The sequence below is a fragment of the Taudactylus pleione genome, unplaced genomic scaffold, assembly GCF_031769625.1.
Source record: "Taudactylus pleione unplaced genomic scaffold, aTauple2 ptg000046l, whole genome shotgun sequence".
In the NCBI taxonomy this organism is placed as follows: Eukaryota; Metazoa; Chordata; class Amphibia; order Anura; family Myobatrachidae; genus Taudactylus; species Taudactylus pleione.
Window position 1 is genome coordinate 12268531 of NW_028284448.1, and position 21068 is coordinate 12289598.

A 21068-nucleotide genomic window follows, 5' to 3' on the forward strand; every position below is an offset into this window, starting at 1 on the left:
CTGGTGCCATATAAGAAGCATGTGGAGGGATCTAATGGCATATAAATGGTATCTGTAGGGGTCTGATGTCAAATAAGGGATATGTAGAGAATTTTGATGACATAAGGGGCATGTGGAGGGGTCTGATGACATACTGGGCATGTGGTGGGGTTTGATGGCATATAAGGGGAATGTGGAGGAGTCTGGTGGCATATAAGGCACATGTGGAAGGGTCTGATGGCATATAAAGGGCATGTGGAGGGCTCTGGTGGCATATAAGGGGCATGTGGTGGAGTCTGGTGGCATATAAGGCACACATGGAAGGGTGTGATAGTGTAGAGGTGGTATGTGGAGGGGTTTCATGGCATATAAGGGGCACATGGAAGGGTTTGATGCATATATATGGTATATGTATGGGTCTGATGACAAATAAGTGGCATGAGAATTCTGTTGACATATTAGGATCTGGTGGAGGTTTCTGAAGGCATATACAAGTGTGAAGTGGTCTGATGGCATATAAAGGGCATCTCATGGTTTTTTTATTAAGGTACAGTGATAATTCTTTAACTTAGTCTTTGTTATTACAATAATGTTCAAATAAAATATTTCCTACTGATTCACCTAACTTGACCACACATTATTTAACCATTTAACAACACAGCAAATACCCTTTGCGAACAAACTGTTTATGGTGGTGGCAGGCGAGTTGAGTCATTGCCCTGGGTGAAAGAAAGCCCATCTTCACCCCTGAATGTAACACACTTTTTTGGGTACAAATCACCTGTAATCACACATACTTGGGTAAACATAGACATCAGTGAGCTGAAGAATGGTTGTAATTTTCTTGTAACACACCCCATGCCTGATTCTGAGTTACATGCTATGTCGATGCCTTATGTAGTTAAACGATTTTACTATGCATGCATCTATGTCGCACCGTGCATGCATTCCTATTGTGTTCCACACCTGCACAGAGAAGTATTGAAAATGTGTTGGCCATTCCTGGGCGGTTAATAGGAAGTGGCTATTCAGACACACGGACATGGTCCGTCTTTTAGGTCTGTTATGGGAGTGATGTGTGCAGTGCTAATAATAACTATAAAGAAAAGTAAATCAAAGACATGGCACAAACGATTAAAAAGTAAGCTTTCAAAATCCCAATGATATATTTAACATGGAAACTAAATCCAAACAGCAAATCACAGGCCTCAGGACAATACAAGAGATTCAAGGCAGAGTAGCAGCCTAGGCAAAGTCGATTATTATTAATTATATGATGATTATATGATTTGATGATACTACTCTGTATCAGTAAAGAAGCTGGGAAAAGCAGATGCACACTCTAAGCACTAAGGAGCTCATTCAGAGGCGGTCGATAGTTGCAAGCGGTCACCCTGAATCAGGGAGGCGGCTTGCATCCTGAACGACCGCCTCCTTGTTGATTGCTAAGCTGTGGGTTAACACCCACAGCTCTAGCGACCGACATGGGTGATGGTCGCGATGGTCAAGACCATCGCGACCATCAGGGCTTACGACCAGACCCTAAGGTTGGGTCTGGGCACTCGTAAGCCCCAGGGAGCTTCCTGCTCTGATCGAGCAGGAAGCTCCCCACTGACATCAGCAATGATGTCAGTGGGGCCGCCCCCAAACAGCAAGCGTTCCGGCGGTAACGCTTGTTTGGGCAGGCACGCCCCCTGCCCGCCTCCCAAACGGGGCGAGCTGTCACCATCGACAGCTCACCCCGTCTGCTGCGAGACCCCTAGCAACGGAGCGTCCGTCGCTAGCCGGGTCTCACGCATGCGCACGACGGAGCCGGCTCCGTCGTGCGCATGCCCAGTGGGGCAACATCGAGTCGGTTGCGAGCGCTCATCGCTTGCGACCGACTCTGAATGACCCCCTAAGAGTGTGCATCTGCTTTTCCCTCCTATTTCTGCTGTAGAACTACAGATCTCAGCAAAGTAGCACCTCATATTGTGTTTAAATTAGGATGTGCAGCCCAACCCCCCTTTACTTTTTTCTGTGTATGTGTGTATTTAAGGTACACTTGTTGGTGCTAGCACTCTTCCTGCCTGCCCCAGGTGAATTTAATTAGTATGGGTCCTGTGTATTGCAGTACACACATGTAATGGGCGCTATTACGGGTAAGTCCTAGATAAATTTATATAATGTGTCAGTATTAGGGATGACAGGGACCCACCTGATGAGGTTCACCTTGATGCGGTAGGTGGGCAAACATCTTTGGCCAAATATGTACTAAGAACCTCAAGTTAAAACCATGTTTATTGCCTATACACCTGGATAAGCTAGTGATGGATGGCCTTGCAAAATACAAAAGAACATGAACGCCTCAGTATTGTACAGCAATATATACTACCTATCAAACACACACAATCTTGGCCATAATGAAAAATGGTGTCCTTGGGAATATACTGTATAATAAAAAGAGCAAGCACAGGTAACAAACTAAGCAATTCAGCGACTGCCACATTTGTGGCTGAAGTGCTTGGTTTATTTGGGCCCTCAGAAACCAAGCTACCAATGGGCTTAAGGCGGCTAACAGTGTTTTTAATCATGTCTACAGTTGGAAGATGTCATTATCATCCTCACCCCACTATTAATATCATCACCACAATGCCCACAGTAGTAGTGCCCCTTACGCATAATGCCCATAGCAGTAGTGGTGACCACACTTATGCAGTGCCCCCAGTAGTGGTGCCCCTTATTCTGTGTCACCAGGAGGGGTGCCCCCTGTAGTAGTAATGCCCCAGTGCCCCCAATAGTAATGCCCCCTGTAGTACTGCCTCCAATAGTAATGCCCCCAGTAGTAATACCCCCTGTAGTAGTGCCCCCTGTATTAATGCCCCTAGTAGTGCCCCCAGAAGTTATGCCCCCTATAGTGATGCCGCTTACACAAAAAAAATAAAATACTTGCCTCCGGTCCCCCTGGCAGCTCCTCTGAACTGTGGGAGAGACGTCGGTCTCTCCCATAGTGCATTGCACACTGGGAGCAGGAGCTCAGGAGTAAGCTCCAGCCTCTGGCTGCCCCTTTGAGGAAGGAGCTGGGCACCAGCTGGTAACAAAATCTCAGTGGGCACCCGACAAATGGAACCTCCCTGCAGCGCCGGGGTGAGGTGGGTCGGAGGAGGCAGAACTGGTTCCATCTCCAAATAGAAGTGACGGAACGCAGTTTCACCCCGTTCCAGCCAACTTTAATCCCTGCTGTCAAGAACTGCTTCCGCTGGTGGCTGACATACTTTGACACAAACAACATCATCCTCCTGGAATTTATCAACTTTTTCTTGTTCAACACATTCATCAACATCCTTATTAGTGTCAGATACACAAATATCCCCCTCATTCTGTTGCACTTCCACAGTAGAATCCTCAATTTCAGTCACCATCATTACTTTTACTACTACACATCCTCACATTTGCAGAGGGTCCAGAAATGGTGGAAGAAGGCTTATCTACTAAGTATTACAGTGTCAGAAATGTAAAACTCACACACAGCACTAATAGGCACCCATGGAATCTATGAAGTTTGTGAGCACACAGTTTGTTCTTCATCCTTGGTGTTCTTTTTGTGCACTGATATGCCTGTTTTAAAGGTGACACATCTAGACTCAGCGCAAGAAGGGGGTGCATGTGCGATTACAAAAGATGCCTGACTGTGTTTGGCCCCGTCTTTCACAATAGGCATCCTAGTGCATAAAACAGCAGAAGCAAGACCACCATTCACAAACGAAGACCATGATCTGAGCCTTTCATTGCCACTGTGCATGTTACCAATTTTACGTTTTCGGCAGTAAATTTACCTGTCATAGTTAGAGGTGATGTTTTCTTTATGATTGTGAAACACTGCTTAGATTTGAGGTGCCATTTACATCTTCTTTAGTAGATGTTGAAGTATGGCAGCACTAGTACTGGGTTGCTTTTCGGTTGATGTTTCTGTCTTGTGTGTGAACCTTTTGTATCTTGGACCTTTATCAAGATACATAATCAAGTGATCCTGTCCCACATATATACCAAAAAGTGTACACTTCTGTGCTGCTTTGATGGTGGAGCAGCATGGAAGTGTACACTTTTTGGTAATGTGGGACAGGTTCACTTGATTATGTATCTTGACAAAGGTCCACGCACAGGACCGAAACGTCGATGCTGTGATGCTGTAACCTTGTCATTCTGTTGTGATGGAATACATGTTATAGATAGATAGATAGATAGATAGATAGATAGATAGATAGATAGATAGATAGATAGATTGCAGTTTGTAAAATTCAAAAAAAGAAAAAGAACCCAGTGCTGTGTGAATTTAGAAAACTCAAGGAACCATTGCAGCAGTATACAGAAAAGAGGTGTTGCCAACCTCACAACAAACCAAGCAAAATAATACAATGCAACTATGCAGGTACACTTCAGTTGGGACAATGCATTAAATGATTAGTTTTTCAGGTTTTTATTAGGAATTCAAATACAAATAAAAGCAATGCACACCCAATAGAGAAAATAAATAAAAATTGCAGTAGAAGTAAATTGTCACTTAAATAGGTCTCAGATGTCTAGATGTTAGTAGTAAAATCACAATGATCACAGTTGTCTTATATATCCAAGTTACAATATACCGTAACATAGGGAGCTGATCAGGCTCCGGAGCCGGTAAAGAATGTTTAGTGATTATAGTGCTTCCTGCTGACTTGTGCATATAATCAAAGTCAGCCCTCTTGTGAGGAAACAGTGGGATGCCCACCATTAGGTACCCAGTATACTCCGTAAATTGTATTCCAGAGTGATTTATATGGTCTGCTAGTGAAGTTTACAGTATATAATCACAGCCAGTGCTGTCTTTCTCTGTCGGCTGGAGATCTTATATGTCTTAGTAGCCGGCTCAGACTGCTGAGCTGTAGAAATCCGGCAATTAGTATGCATACACAGTGGGAGGGGAATCGCTGCAGCTCGGCTCACGATAGTGCATGTGACCAACCTCTATGAGCTACACTATTTCAACAGAGTCCCTTTTTATGTCCATCCAGTCACCAGCTTAGTCACAAAGTGAGGTCCCGCCATACAGGGTTAGTGTCAGCAATTTCCGGCAGGGATATTAATCAGGCAGATGTCTTTTGGTGATGGCAGGGCACCCTTTTTTTGTGACACATACACAGAAAAATGCCTGCAGTCAGTCACCCTTCCCATATACCTACTATTATAACTCTCCCTGTCCTCCTAATGATGTTTTTTTAAGACCAACTGAAGCCAAGACCCTCTCCCTACATTCTCCTATGTGAAATGGCGCCTGATCTTGAGGGAGGGACTGAGATCCGACATTTCTGGGAAAATGATGTTTTGCCTCATTCTAAGATCCGAGCTTGGCTGAAAGACCCGAGCCAGGACTCAGATTCACTCAGAACCCCTAAGTTCAGGTGTGTTCAGTTTTCTTAAAAAACAAACTATTAATAATGATTGCCTCACACCACAAATAATTCAAATACTTATCTGAAATTCTCTTAATGTTGTAATGTAGTGTATCCCGTCCAATGTTTTAGAGTCGTAGATGGATCATATTCCTTATGCTGGGCACCCACTATACAATTATCTGTCAGATATCTGTCCAATCTGGCTGGTTGGAATAAAAACCTGGTAATGTATGGGAGCAAATGACAGTCGATCATGTGGTCTTAAACACTGGAAGATGGACAAAAAACAATAGTTCAAATTTGTTAAATTCATGTGTTTTAACCAATTTGTCTGAACGACCATTTTTGTCTGTTTTCCAGTGTTTGTGAGCAAACGGTCAATTGTCATTTGCTCGTATACATTACCAGATTTTCATTCCAACCAGCCAGATTGGACAGATATCTGACAGATAATTGTATAGTGTAGGCCTAGCATTAAATTACCGTAAAAGAAGGCAATACACAGAGCATAATACTGTATGAAATTTTGTATTTATTCCAAGATGAAATATTAAACTCACAATAAAAATACACTATCTAGACAAAAGTGATTGGACACCCCCGTGCAAGCAAAATGTATACCATGCAGACCATTGCACACAAGCTCCAAATGGCCACTAATGTGGCAGTTTCGATAAGACCACTTCGTAGGAAGGCCCATGCACTTGCAGTTCTATGGAAACAACAAATGGTTTTTTATCAGGACGACAATGCCACCTGTCATGTTTTCAAGACGACGCTGGACTGGTACACAGAAAATGCGGTAACCCGTCGTATGGACTCACCAGATCAGAGTCCAGATCTTAACCCTACTGAGAGCCTCTGGGATGAATTGGAGCGACGGGTGCATTCTAGGCCAACTCCACCTTCAGTGTCACAGTTAGTCACTGTACTTAAGGTGGAATGGCAAAACAAACCGCTTGCTGTTGTCCAGGAACTTGTGGACAGTTTGCCACGGTTGTCTGGAATAATCACTGCAACTGGTGGACCTACAAAGTACTGATGTCAATAAAATCTCGTTGATCTACAGTATTTGCTGTCAGTGTCCAATCACTTTTGTCTACATAGTGTACTTGTTTATTTTTTTTATTGTGAGTCTAATATTTTTATAATCTGCGGAATATTGTCCATCTATAACATCATTGGATGGGATCCACTGCATTAAGAAAATTTCAGATAAGTTATTGAATTATTTTTTCTACAAGGCTTTCGCTATGAATATTTGAGCACTAAAGGTGAATTGAAGATATGTGGATGTGATTTGAACCAGTATCGTTTGCCTGTTACCACAGACAATGCTGGTCATGATCATTAAGCACTTGTGGTCAGCCACTGCACTGTCCATGGCGGGTGGTAATCTTCCATGAGGTATTCCCGGTACACTCGTGACACCGTAGATCAAGGAATGTTGAATGTCCACACAACTTCGCTGAAACTCCTATCTCCTGTCCATCATTCTGGGAGCGTTCTGGATTGGCTCCTGCAACTATTTCCTCCTGTTGCGAATGCTGCTCCGATGCTGGTAATAGAGTATTCGTGTCTGCAGCTCTGGCTTTGTCTCCTGTTATCCAGACGAGCTCCAGTTCTGCTGTCTATATTGTTATACTACCGTTTGTGTCATCCAGGTGGCACAGTTTGCATACCATCTACCTGCCGTTTGTGTCATCTAGGCGGCACGGACAGCACTCTGTGTAAAAGAGTGCGCAGTCCTGTGTACGCTACTTGTGTCAACCCGGCGGCACAGGCCGCACTACAAGGTCCTAAGTACGCAATCCTGTGTACCAACACCTGTCTCTCCAGTGGCACTAGTCCTTCATCTGCCGCATCTAGCCAAGTCATACCATCCCTCAATTCTGTTGCACAGCCCAAAGTCTGCATCTTGTCCTACGGCCCACAGGCCACAGCTAGCCAAGGCATACCTGCCCTCAAGGCTGCTACACGGCCCAAAGGGCACATCTTGTCCTACGGCCAGCACAGACACGGCCACATCTAGCCAAGGCATTCCAGCCCTCAAGGCTGTTGTGGGACGAATACCCTCAAGAGTCACACTCGTGGCTTAACAGCTTTACCATGAGCAGCCTAGCCAGTGTTCAAAATGACTCACGAAGTCAGATAACTGATGCAGGTCTGGGCATTTTTAAGATGTCACAGTATGGTGACGCCACCTACCGTTACCTGAACATACTGCTATCCTATGACTTTTGGCACTTCAGCGTAATTGATTAATAAGCACATACAGTATTTTAGCTCTCTATCACTTATCTCTTATAATGTCAGAACACTCTGACATTTAGATAATCTTATTGGTTTTATATTAAAGAACAATCAGCCCAGGTTTATACAATAATTACTTTCAACATCTATGGGGCATATTCAATTGTGTGCGAGAATAGCAAAAAACCCGCACCTACAAAGTTTTTCATGCAGGTGCGGGTTTTTTGCTATTCTATTGGGTACGTGGTTTTTTAAAAAACACGCACCGGGAGTTTTTTTTCACGCACCTCCTGAGCAAGCGTGATTTTAGGAAAAATCACCAGGACTTGCTCTAACACCCCCGCGGCACCCCCCCCGAGGACTAATTAAGCAATTGGAAGTATCCAATTAGCTTAATTAGTCCTTAATTACTCACCTTACGAAGCGCTGTCTTCTGCATTTTCTTCTGCATCTAGCGTCAGGAGCCAGCTCTTCTGCAGGGGAAGCCACTGGGAGCCGCGGAGACCCCCTGCCAGGTAGGTGTTTTTTTTGTTTTTTACATGGCGTGGGGTTTTCAGAGCTGAAAACCCCGCGACCACTATTTTTTTAATTGAATATCATGGGTAGTGGGAGCGCGCAAACCCGCGGTATTCCGGAATTGGGCGCAAGGTTTTTAACTCACTAAACCTCGCGTCCAGTTGTATACGCCCCTATATTTACTGTATTAATTCAGATTTATAACCCACCTGGGTCTCTGTCCATTTTTATCCATGTTTGTTTGTTATAAGTGTAGTGCAGGTCAAACTATAATTACAATTTATGTCATAGACCTCTTATATGTTTTGTTGTCTAGTTGTTACAAGTCGCGGTCACGACTTGACCCTTTCTGACAGATTTCCCAGGCAGGACGGGGTTACTCCTGTTGCTCCTGTTGCTAGGCGATCGGCATGCCTCAGGAAGTGATGTCTCATCCACAGGTGCAGCTTGATTAAGCGCTGCAGCCTATTTATACTCACTGAACTATTGCACCTGTGCCGACTATAGCGTGTCTGTGGATTTAATCAGCTTAGCCGCATGGGCAGCTTTTGTTCTCTCCATGATATTGCTTTCATCTGGCTACCTAGTCGCACCAAGTAGCACCCGTGCTATAACCAATCTCCAAACGGCTTCCTAGCCGCATCTAGCAGCTCCTGTGCTGCCAACGTTCACCATACAGCTTCCTAGCCGCACCAAGTGGCTCCCGTGCTACCACCATTCTTCATTCTGCTTCTTAGCCACTCCAACCAGCTCCCATGCCGCAACATCGGCACCATCGCCGCACCATCAGCTCATTTGCCGCACCATCGGCTCTCAAAACCATTTCCAAACTCGACTGTTTAACCATTCTTCATTCTGCTTCTTAGTCACTCCAAGCAGCTCCCATCACTGCAACATCGGCACCATCACCACAACATCGGCACCATTGCCACAACATCGGTATCATTGCCATATCATCGATGCAATTGCCAACTCATCAGAACCATTACCTGTATCAGCTCTAACTGTACACTTCATCTCTTGAATTCCCTTGTACCTCCGTGTGAGTCTCTACTACCCCGAGCATAAGTCCAGATGGCTGCCTAAGTACTGGTAAACGTATCATAGTTCTAAGGGAACAACAGGCGGTTGTTTTTGGTGAAGATCTCGCTAGTCGGGTTCTAGGAGCAGGCAGTGGGATACATAACATTATAGTCTGCCCAAAAAACACAGGTACACTTGAAATTAGATACAGAAAGAGTCATATCGGAGTTATAGCTTCTGCGTCATGGAGCAGGGACAGAGTCCTGCCCAGGTGCTTGCAGCCCAGATCCAAACACTTACCAAGAAAGTCGAGGAACTCACTATACGAGTTGAGGAAAACCATTCTCCTGTACATGCAGCTCCTCATCTTGAACCAAAGGTAAACTTGCCAGATCAGTTTTCTGGGGATCGCCGACAGTTTTTAAACTTTCGGGAAAGTTGCAAGCTTTATTTCCGACTTCGTCCGATCTCTTCAGGGACTCAGTTGCAGCAAGTGGGACTGGTAATCTCTCTCCTTCAGGGGATCCACAGACTTGGGCCTTCGGACTGCCTTCAACCCATGCGGCATTACAGACCATCGAGGCTTTCTTTACAGCCTTGGGCCTTTTGTATGACAACCCGGACCATGCTGCTTTAACTGAGTCCAAATTTTCTTACCCTCAAACAGGGTGAGGAGGTAGCGGAGGATTTCTCATCAGAGTTCCGCAGATGGGCAACTGACTCTAGTTGGAATGATCCGGCCCTATGTAGCCAATATCGTCTTGGTCTTTCTGAGGCCATCAAGGACATCCATGTTCAACATTCACCTCCTGAGTCCTTGGATGATCTTATACAACAGGCCATTAGGATAGACCGGCAGCTACGGGAACGTAAATGAGAACAACATCTTCCCATCAAATCACCTCCTTCTCTGGATTGGGTTCCATCTTCGGTCACAGAGGAACCAATGCAGATTGGGTCCTCTCGCCTATCATCAGAAGAGAGATGCAGAAGATGGTCCCTTGGCCTCTGTATGTATTGCGGTGTCAAGGGACATACTGTGAATAATTGTCCACTCAGACTGGTAAAAAGACAGGGCCAGTAGGATTTACACTTGGGTCTGGCATCTATTACTTCCAAAAATTCTGTTTTAGTCCCAGCAGTCATCCAACTCGCTAATTCCACTTTGTCAACTTCAGCCTTCCTTGATAGTGGGGCGGGGGGCAATTTTATGGATTTTCATTTCTTTCGCACTCTGGGAGTACCAGCTATCCCCTTGGAACAGAAAATTTTGATCTGTAGTCTGGACGGAGGTTTGATTTCTTCAGGGCATGTAAAGTTTAAGATGCCTCCACTACATTTTTTGGTAGGGTCTTTACACTCAGAGACTTTGGACCTCATTCAGAGTCGGTCGTTGCGGCCGCACGGTCGTACGCCACCGATGTTCGCTATACTGCGCATGCGTAAAGTTCGCAATGCGCATTCGCAAACTAGCTGCTATGATCAGAAATTTCTCTCTCCTTGAACACAGCCAGGTCGGTAGTGACAGATGGAGGCGTTTATGGGTGGTAACAGGGGAAGGTGCTTGAAAACGGGGAAGTGGAGATCCGAACGCAGGCGTGCCTCATTATGCGAACGGCATTTTATGGGAGTGCATAATTAACAAAGTAGCGTCATGGCACATGTGACATGGGAGATTTTTACACTGACATGATCGTAGAGCTTAAGAGAGGGTATGGTCAACCTTAAGCTCTACGACCAGTTCCGATGGTTCCCGATGGTGTCAATTAATCCTTATATGCCCGGAGATGACATGCAATGCGTACGAGAAGGGGGCGTATTTTTTTGTCTTCCGACCGCTTCCTCCCCTTGGTTCGGCCAACTACCGATCCGAACTTAGGGACGCAACTTGCGAGGGAATCATTTGAATATCCGGCCCCTTTTCCCGTACGACCGTGCGGCCGCTTCGACCGACTCTGAATGAGGTCCTTTGTCCTTTTGCATCTTTAATTGTCCTTTGGCTCCAGTCCTAGGTTTTCCATGGCTTAGGGATCACAATATTGTGATAAATTGGCAATCTGGTGAAATAATCAAATGGAGTCAGACTTGTTAGAATCATTGATTGACTATGCCTATTCGGTCTGTACTTCCTACGATTTCGGAGACATCTCCGGCCATTCCGCTTCAGTAAAGGGATTATGCTGATGTTTTCTCAAAAAAACTTGCGGATGTTCTTCCTCCACATAGGTCTTATGACTGTGCTATAAATTTGATACCCAAAACCAAATTACCCTAAGGCCGGTTGTATTCCCTCTCAATACCGGAGTATAAAGCTATGACAGAGTACATCGAAGATGCCTTGACTAAAGGGTTCATCCGTCCCTCAAATTCACCACTGGGAGCTGTTTTTTTTCTTCGTGGGGAAGAAGGATGGGTCTCTTCATCCCTGTATTGATTACAGTGGACTCAACAACATTACAGTAAAGAATTCATACCCGTTACCTCTCATTCCGGTATTGTTCGATCAGCTGCGTCAGGCTAATATCTTCTCCAAGATTGACCTCCGAGGGGCACATAACCTGATTCGAATCGCAAGTGAAGACGAGTGGAAAACGGCCTTCAGTACTCATTCCGGACATTATGAGTATCTAGTCATGCCTTTTAGCTTATCTATCGCTCCAGCGGTTTTCCAGGACCTGATTAATGACATTCTTCGTGACTTTTTGGGGATATTCGTGGTCGTATACCTAGATAACATTCTAATTTTTTCCCAGTCACTGGACCAACATCATCAGCACGTACGTCAGGTTCTTCAAAAATTGCGGGAGAACCATCTGTACGCCAAGTTGGAAAAATGTGACTCAGGTCTCTTTTCTGGGATATACCATCTCGTCCCAGGGATTTTCAATGGATCAACGGAAAGTCAAGGCTATACTTAAGTGGGACCAACCAACTTCCCTTAAAGCCATCCAGCGGTTCCTCTGCTTTTCTAATTATTATCGCTGATTCATAAAATCTTTTTTCAGCATAGTGGCACCCATTGTAAATTTGACCAAGAAAGGAGCGGATACTTTTAACTGGCCAATCGAGGCGATCCAGTCTTTTAAAACTCTCAAAGTTGCATTCACTCAAGCACCTGTTCTGCGACATTCCAATCCTGAACTTCCTTTTATTGTAGAGGTAGATGCCTCAGAAGTAGCAGCAGGAGCCATTTTGTCACAGAAAGACCTGACAGATAGTAAGTTGCACCCATGTGCATTCTTTTCTCGAAAATTTTCCTCTGCTGATTGCAGTTATGATGTAGGAAATCGAGAGTTGCTATCTATTAAATGGGTATTCGAGGACTGGAGACACTGGCTGGAAGGGGCCAAACACCAGATTTTGGTTCTTGCTGACCACAAGAACCTATCCTATATTCAGTCTGCTAAAAGGTTGAATTCCCGGCAAGCACATTCAGCATTATTTTTTACCCGGTTCAACTTCCTCATCTCCTTCCATCCTGGTTCCAAGAACATCAAGGCTGACGCCCTATCCAGGAGTTTTGAACCAGTACAACAGACATCCAGATCAGACGAAGCTATCATCCCAGACTCTTTCTTCCATTGTGCCCTCACTCGTAATCTGGTAGATCTGATTCAGGCATCTCAATAAGGGTCACCTCCGGAGAAGTCTTCTGGTCATTTGTTTGTGCCAGAGAAGTTTAGAAGAGCAGTTCTGCTGGAATTTCACGCTAGTCGAGTTTCTGGTATTCCGCGTATCAGTAAGACTTCGGAGTTACTCTGCCATTCTGTTTGGTGGCCGTCATTGACTAAAGATGTGCGTGAATTTGTCTTGGCATGTGAGGTATGTGCCCGGAATAAGTCACCTCAGACAGCTCCTTCGGGTCTGTTACTTTCCATACCCGGGAGACCCTGGACTCACATCACCATGGATTTCATCATTGATCTCCCAATATCTGCTCGATGTTCGGTTATCTGGACGGTGGTGGACCGATTTAGTAAAATGGCACACTTCATACCATTGCAAAAACTTCCTTCTGCTAAGGAACTTTCCAGCCTGTTTCTCCAACACATTTTTCGGGTACATGGTTTAACAATGGATATTGTGTCGGATCGAGGATCACAATTTGTGGCACAGTTTTGGCGAGTGTTATGTACTTCTCTGGGCATTGATCTTAGTCTTTCTTCAGGTTACCATCCGCAGGTCAATGGACAGACTGAGCGCATTAATCAGTGTCTGGAACAGTATCTACGCTGTTATGTTTCCAAGTTCATAATGATTGGGTTTCACATCTGCTGCTTGCTGAGTTTGCTTTTAACAATTCATGTCACTCTGCATCTTCAGTATCCCCATTCTTCTGTGTTACAGGGCAACATCCGTGGTCAAATGCCTTCGACTCCGGATCACCAGCTTCTTCTTCTGTCTCTCGGCTCCGACATATTTGGGGCAAGGTTCATCAAAGCCTTAGGTATCTCTCCGCTATAAACAGTCTGTTGACAAGCTTCGGCGGTCGTGTTGTTTTAAGAAAGGTGATTTGGTTTGGCTCTCCACCAAAAACAAGCTCCATCAGCCTACACAGAAGTTGGGTCCCAGATTTATTGGTCCATTCCGAATTATTTCACAGGTGAACTCAATAACCTTCAAACTTGCTCAAAATGATCTTTCGCGCTTAATAAATAAATTAGCAGCTGTCCTATTGGGTGTAATCAGACACCTGATTGACACTCTAATTATGGGAATATAGGGGGGTTTGGACGCGCTATTTGGATTTGAAGTGGGGTGAAAAATGGGTTACAAAATGGACAGAACAGTTGTGTACAGATGTATCAAAGGTTATATATCTATGAGACCGGCAATTGCTAAGTAAGCAGAGGGCTAAAAAAGACACATAGAGACAAAAGGATGTTCATAGCTCTTTCATTGACAAATGTGTGTGTTGGAAGAGTAGTAAGTATGTTGCGGCAGTCCCGTGTCTTGCACGCTGAGAGTGGAGCAGCGGTATAGTACTCACCCTATCTTCCAACCTTCAAACTTCAATTGCCCAACTCTCTCCGTATTAATAATACTTTCCATTGTTCTTTGCTTAAACCGGTCTACTTGACAGCCAAGTTCAAATGTAGGTTCTCACCTTCAGTTATGGTCCGTGGTCAACATGAATTCATTGTGGAGAAAATTTTGGACTCTAGATTATCCAGGGGTCATCTGCAATTCTTAGTCCACTGGAAGGGCAATGGGCAGGAGGAACATTCTTGGGTTCCTGATACTGAATTACATGCTCCCAGGTTGAGAAGATGTTTCTTTCAGGATTTTCTGGATAAACCAGGTACTGGGGGTCCTTCAACCCCACATCAAGGGGGGGTACTGTTACAAGTCACGGGCATGACTTGACCCTTTCTGACAGCTTTTCCAGGCAGGACGGGGTTACTCCTGTTGCTAGGTGATCGGCACGCCTCTGGAAGTGATGTCTCATCCACAGGTGCAGCTTGATTAAGTGCTACTGCCTATTTATACTCACTGAACTATTGCACCTGTGCCGACTACAGCGTGTCTGTGGGTTTTATCAGCTTAGCTGCATGGGCAGCTTTTGTTCTCTCCATGATATTGCTTTCATCCCGCTTCCTAGCCGCACCAAGTAGCTCCCGTGCTACCAATCTCCAAACGGCTTCCTAGCTGCATCTAGCAGCTCCTCTGCTGCCAACGTTCACCATATGGCTTCCTAGCCGCACCAAGTTGCTCCCATGCTACCACCATTCTTCATTCTGCTTCTTAGCCACTCCAAGCAGTTCCCGTGCTGCAACATTGGCACTATCACCGCAACATCAGCACACTTGCCGCACCATCGGCTCTCAAAACCATTTTCATACCCTAGACTGTTTATCTACGGCAATTGTCGCAACACCCGCATCATCGCTGCAACATCGGCACAATTGGCGCACCATTGGCTCTCAAAATCATTTGCTAACCCTAGACTATTTATCTACGGCTATTGCTGCACTATCGGCACCATCGCCGCAACATCGGCACAGTTGCCGCACCGTTGGCTCTCAAAGCCATTTTCATAGCCTAGACTGTTTATCTACGGCAATTGCCACAACATCGGCACCATCGCTGCAACATCGGCACACTTGCCCCACCATTGGCTCTCAAAGCCATTTGCTAACCCTAGACTGTTCATCTACAGCTATTGCTGCAACATCTGCACCATCACAACATTGGCACACTTGCCGCACAATCGGCTCTCAAAGCCATTTCCAAACTCTAGACTGTTTAACTACGGCTATTGCCGCAACAACGACCATCGCTGCAACATCGGCACAACTGCCGCACCTTTGACACACTTGCCACACCATCGGTATCATTGCCATATCATCGATGCAATTGCCAACTCATCAGAACCATTACCTGTATCAGGTTTAACTGTACACTTCATCTCTTGAATTCCCTTGTACCTCCGTGTCAGCCTCTACTGCTCCGAGCATAAGTCCAAGTGGCCGCCTAAGTACCGGTGAATGTATCATAGTTCTAAGGGAACAACGGGTGGTTGTTTTTGCTGAAGATCTTGCTAGCCAAGTTCTAGGGGTTTCACATGGAGCAGGCAGTGGGATTCATAACACTAGTGTGCCCCATTCTAAAAGTACTTTTCACATCTTTTTTGTCTGAATTGTTTTGCTTCTGGGATAACACCACTTTCTTGTGTACATTCAGGTATCTGTTAAAAGTTGTTGACACAATATTTTATACCAGTGCTAGGACTACATATTCCTTTTTGTAGAATTTAGAGGCCACGTCAACACCTTGAACTCTTTGTCAAGTTCCTCAAACCATTGCTGAACAATTTTTGCAGTGTGACAAAATGCATTATCCTGCTAAAAGAAGCTACTGCCATCAGGAAATACCATTGCCATGAATGGATGTACTTGGTCAGCAACAATGTTTAAGTACGCGGTACGTGTCAAAGTAACATCCACATGAATGCCAAAACCTAAGGTTTCCCAGCAGTGCATTGCCCAGAGCACTTCACAGCCTCTGCTGGCTTGCCTTCTTCCCATAGTACATCCTGGTGCCATCTCTTCTCCAGGTAAACAATGCACACGAACCGTCACATTTATTGCATACACACAAATAACAAAAGAGGTAAAAGCTATATCTGAATAAAACAAGAAAAAATTATTCCCAGCGCATTCATGCTTATACATCAGACATAACAATATTGGTTATATCGATAAAACCTTATGGTTTATATTGAATAAATATGTTAAATAAAATAAAATAAAATTTCAACGTCTCCTATTACGATTGTTTGGATGAATAATATATAATGGAGTCAATATAATTATTAGACAATCATTTATTAACAAAGCATTAGGTTTGTAGAAATATATGGATACAGTAAAAAACTAGAAAAGGCTGTGCTTATTGCCTGGTAAGAACACTTATTTATTCGTAATAGGTATAAGGGTAAAAGTTAACTTATAACAGAAATAGATATCGTCTTAATGGTTTATTATGTTTGCAAGTAGTAAAAATTGGTGCTGCCTAATACCGGTATACACTACAAATAACACACACAAACAAACAAAACAAGGGGACCTTTAAGTCTCGTGCTGATTTCAGAAAAAGGGTAACAAATATGTCCAGGTGAATCAAATATATTGACCGTCCTCCAGAAGAGAAGGGGGAAGTACGCATTCAGTGCTTTACTTTCCCTGTAATCGTCAGTGAGAGGAGATGAAGGAAAATAAATTTATTACCCTGAGCGGAATACCCTCATAAATAGCTACAACCAAGGCCGAGAAGACCAACAAGCTGAATTGGACCTTTCTGCCAGGACTCTTATGAATCGAATCAAAGAAAAAGCAGATCAACAAAGCAAATACCAGAAGATAGCCAAGATAGCCAAGTGGATGATGAAGCAGAATCCTTTATGGACGCCTTTATAGAATTAGCCCAAAACTCAAGCAGAACCTCCAATACTGGCACTATTGGAAAATGGTCAAAAAAACTACAGAGAACAGGACAAACCCAAGAGAAGAAAAAGAATTTCCATTTCAAGTGAGGAAAACGGGGAGGAACCAAAGCAAAACAGAAAAAAGAAAAAAGGAAATAAAGAAACAAACACAAAGGGCATTGTCAACTTAAGCAAATACCAACTTAAAGAGGAGGAAATAAGGATATTACAAAAAGGATTGAAATTTGCTCCAACTAATACCCTTAGGAAGTTTGACACAGTAATTGATCTACATAAATTTATAAGAAAATTGGCGTTGAAAAAACATTTAAAAAAAAAATAGGACCATGACCGAGATGGAAAACCAAATCGGGGAAGAAGTGACCATTCCAAACTTACAACATACAGATCTTAAAACAGGCTCTACTTTTTACCCCCACCATGAAAAGGGATATTTAATCAACTCTTTCCAAAGATTGGTGGAAGAAGATATACAGAAAATACCCAATAATATCACTAACAAGAAAATCTGGAACATCACTAATAAATAAAAAATGGCCATTAAAACCCTCAGTGACACTGAAAACATCATAATTAAACCTGCAGATAAGGGGGGTGCCATCGTCATAATGGACAAAGAAAAATATGAAAAGGAAGCATATAAACAACTGGAAGATGACACAACTTATGAACATCTACACAAAGATCCCACCAAAGATTATACTGAGATCCTTATATCTTGGTTGAAGAAAGGATTTGAAAAGGGCATACTCTCCAAAAAGGAATATGACTATCTATATCCGAAAGATTCTATTATACCTGTTTATTATCTTCTCCCCAAGATCCATAAGGACCCAAATAATCCACCAGGCAGACCTATAGTTTCAGGCATAGGCTCAGTAATGGCCAAAATATCAGGCTACGTGGACACATTCCTACAAGCAGTAGTGACTAAACAGCAGGGATACCTGAGAGATACAACGCAAATTCTAAACATATTGAACAATTTCGTTTGGGAAGAAGATTTTTTGTTGGCAATGTGTGATATAAAATCACTATACACATGTATAGATCACACAATAGGATGCCAAAATATAAGGAAGAAATTGGTAGACGATTCAGGTTTAATAACCTTACAAATTGATTTAATTATGGAAGCAATCGATTATATCTTGAGGTATAACTATTTTTGGTTTAATGATAAGTTTTATCTTCAAAAGAAAAGCACAGCCATGGGCATAAAGTTTGCACCATCCTATGCCAACCTGTTTTTGGTGCAGTGGGAACAAGAAAATATATGGTTAATGAAAAATATAAACAAAATCTCAAATTATGGGCCCGCTACATAGGTGATATTATCATCATCTGGAAGGGTACAGAAGAGGAAATCAAAACCTTCATTAATATACTAAATAATAATGAAATTAATTTAGAATTTACTATGGAAAGCAGCAACAGTAGTATCAACTTTTTGGATCTTACCATTTTTATTAATAACAATAAACTGGAAACGAAGACATATTCAAAACCCACAGATTGCAATAGTTACTTAAACGCTTTAAGTAGTCACCATCGGAAGTGGATATCCAACATTCCAGGGGGGCAGTTCAGAAGAATGAGAAGGAACTGCTCGAGGAAGGAAGATTATATAGAACAATCCAAGATTTTGGAAACACAATTTTTGGAACAGAATTATCCTAAGGAAAAGTTAGAGGATGGTTAGAAACTTTGGACCGTAATGATCTTCTACTCTACAAAGATCGCCAAGAAAGTACACAAAATTCAACCCCTATTCATTTCAACTTATTCAGCTCAAAGTAACCTGTTAGAAAGAAGTTTGCGGAAACATTGGCATATTCTTTTAGCCGATGATGATTTGAAAGAAATCTTACCAAAAAATCCTAGGGTAGTTTACCGTAAAGTACCAACTCTAAAATCAACACTGGTTAAAAGTCACTACAAGACCAAAAACAAGAACACAGATACAGGAATAGGTAGCACCTGGTTAAATCCAAATATGAAAGGATTCTTTAGGTGTGAGTCATGCACGGCATGCAAAAAAACTAAAAAAAGAAGAACGAAAAAAATGGTCAAAGAAGTAACATCCTTTACAAATGAAAATAAATATAAAATAAAGGAGTTCATTACGTGTAGTACAAGGGGGGTTATATATCTAATAACCTGCCCCTGTGGTCTACAATACGTGGGAATGACCAAAAGGAAATTACACACCAGAATTCAAGAACATCTGTGCAATATCTATAACCGGAAAGATAATCATAGTATTCCTGTTCATTTTTTGGAGAAACACAAGAGTGACCCATCAGATCTTCAATTTACAGGTTTAAAAATAGTAACTGCAAACTGGAGAGGAATGAAAATAGAAAAAGCATTGGCAAAAAAAGAAGCTGAAATTATATATACCCTAGGAACAAGATACCCAAGAGGTCTGAACATAGATCTAGAAATTACTCCCTTTCTTAAGGAATAATTCTAAAATCTCTTAAAATTGGATCAATACCTCTGTAGATCCCTAGATTATTTACCCTTTTTACCCTTTTCAAACTTTATCACTATATATCATTATTTACAATTTTATTTATTGTCAGATCTCTTCCCCTTTTTTACTCCTTTGGTATTAGTTGATTCAGTGATACATTCATTCATTTATTCATCATTATGAGTTCACAGGTCCCACTATTTTTCTCCTTACTATGTCCAATTTATACAGTGTCATCTTTCACCCATCCTCCATTTTGGAGTGGAAGATCTATGATACTTATTAGTTTATTTTTAGCAACATTTATTGGCTGTTTCTTCATCCTTAGGGCTCATAATTTGTATAACTTCCATATTCACTCTTATTGTTGTTTTTATTTCTATTTTTATTTTTTTATTTTTATTTTATTTTAATATCCCAGGAATTGTATTTAATATCGTGGTTAGGGTGTTATATGTTATATGTTGTCAAATTCAATATGTCTTTAGTTAAAAACGGGGTTAAGTCCTGCTTGGAAAAATATAGTGGTAACCCTTATATTAGCCCTCGCAGAAAAGAAGAAGAAATCCAGCAACTAAATCAAGAACCTGAAAATCCTGATAAGGTGCTCGAGTGTGGAATTACAATCACCTGTCACAAATAGGAGACCGCTATATAAAGTTGGACGGAGGGAGAGATCGATTACCTCTGCACTCCGGAGGAAGCCTGTGATCAGGTGAATCGTCGAGGAGGAGGACTATATCGATCCCGCTATCATCACCCCTATAGACCGGCACGTCTAGGTAACGAAGAAACGGGTAAGTCTGCCAGCAGACGTCTCTACATACCGTCAAAGCGGACCACTCCGTTTGTGCACAGACACTCAAGTCACATAAGGAATTCCGCACCGCTGTTTAGCGGCACTAACACCATCCACTGACGGAGGATACCTGAGGCTCACAGGTTAAGGTTGGTTATAGCCTTGGACTTATTTAACATCCAAGTCACGCAAGGTTTTTTTACACTGCAGTTTAACAGAGCTCTATACCACCCACAGACGGAAGGTACCTGTCAAAAAACAATTTTTTTCATAACAGGTTAAGGCTTGATATAGCTACAGTTTGTGGTAACCTACAAAGGGCTAGCAGTATATAATAATTCTACACCAGAGCGGTGTTGTTATCATTTACAGGCTGGACATAGCCTTATTCTCACTGACGATTACAGGGAAAGTAAAGCGCTGAATGCGTACTTCCCCCTTCTCTTCTGGAGGACGGTCAATATATTTGATTCACCTGGACATATTTGTTACCCTTTTTTTGAAATCAGCACGAGACTTAAAGGTCCCCTTGTTTTGTTTGTTTGTTTGTTTGTGTGTGTTATTTGTAGTGTATACCGGTATTAGGCAGCACCAATTTTTACTACTTGCAAACATAATAAACCATTAAGACAATATCTATTTCTGTTATAAGTTAACTTT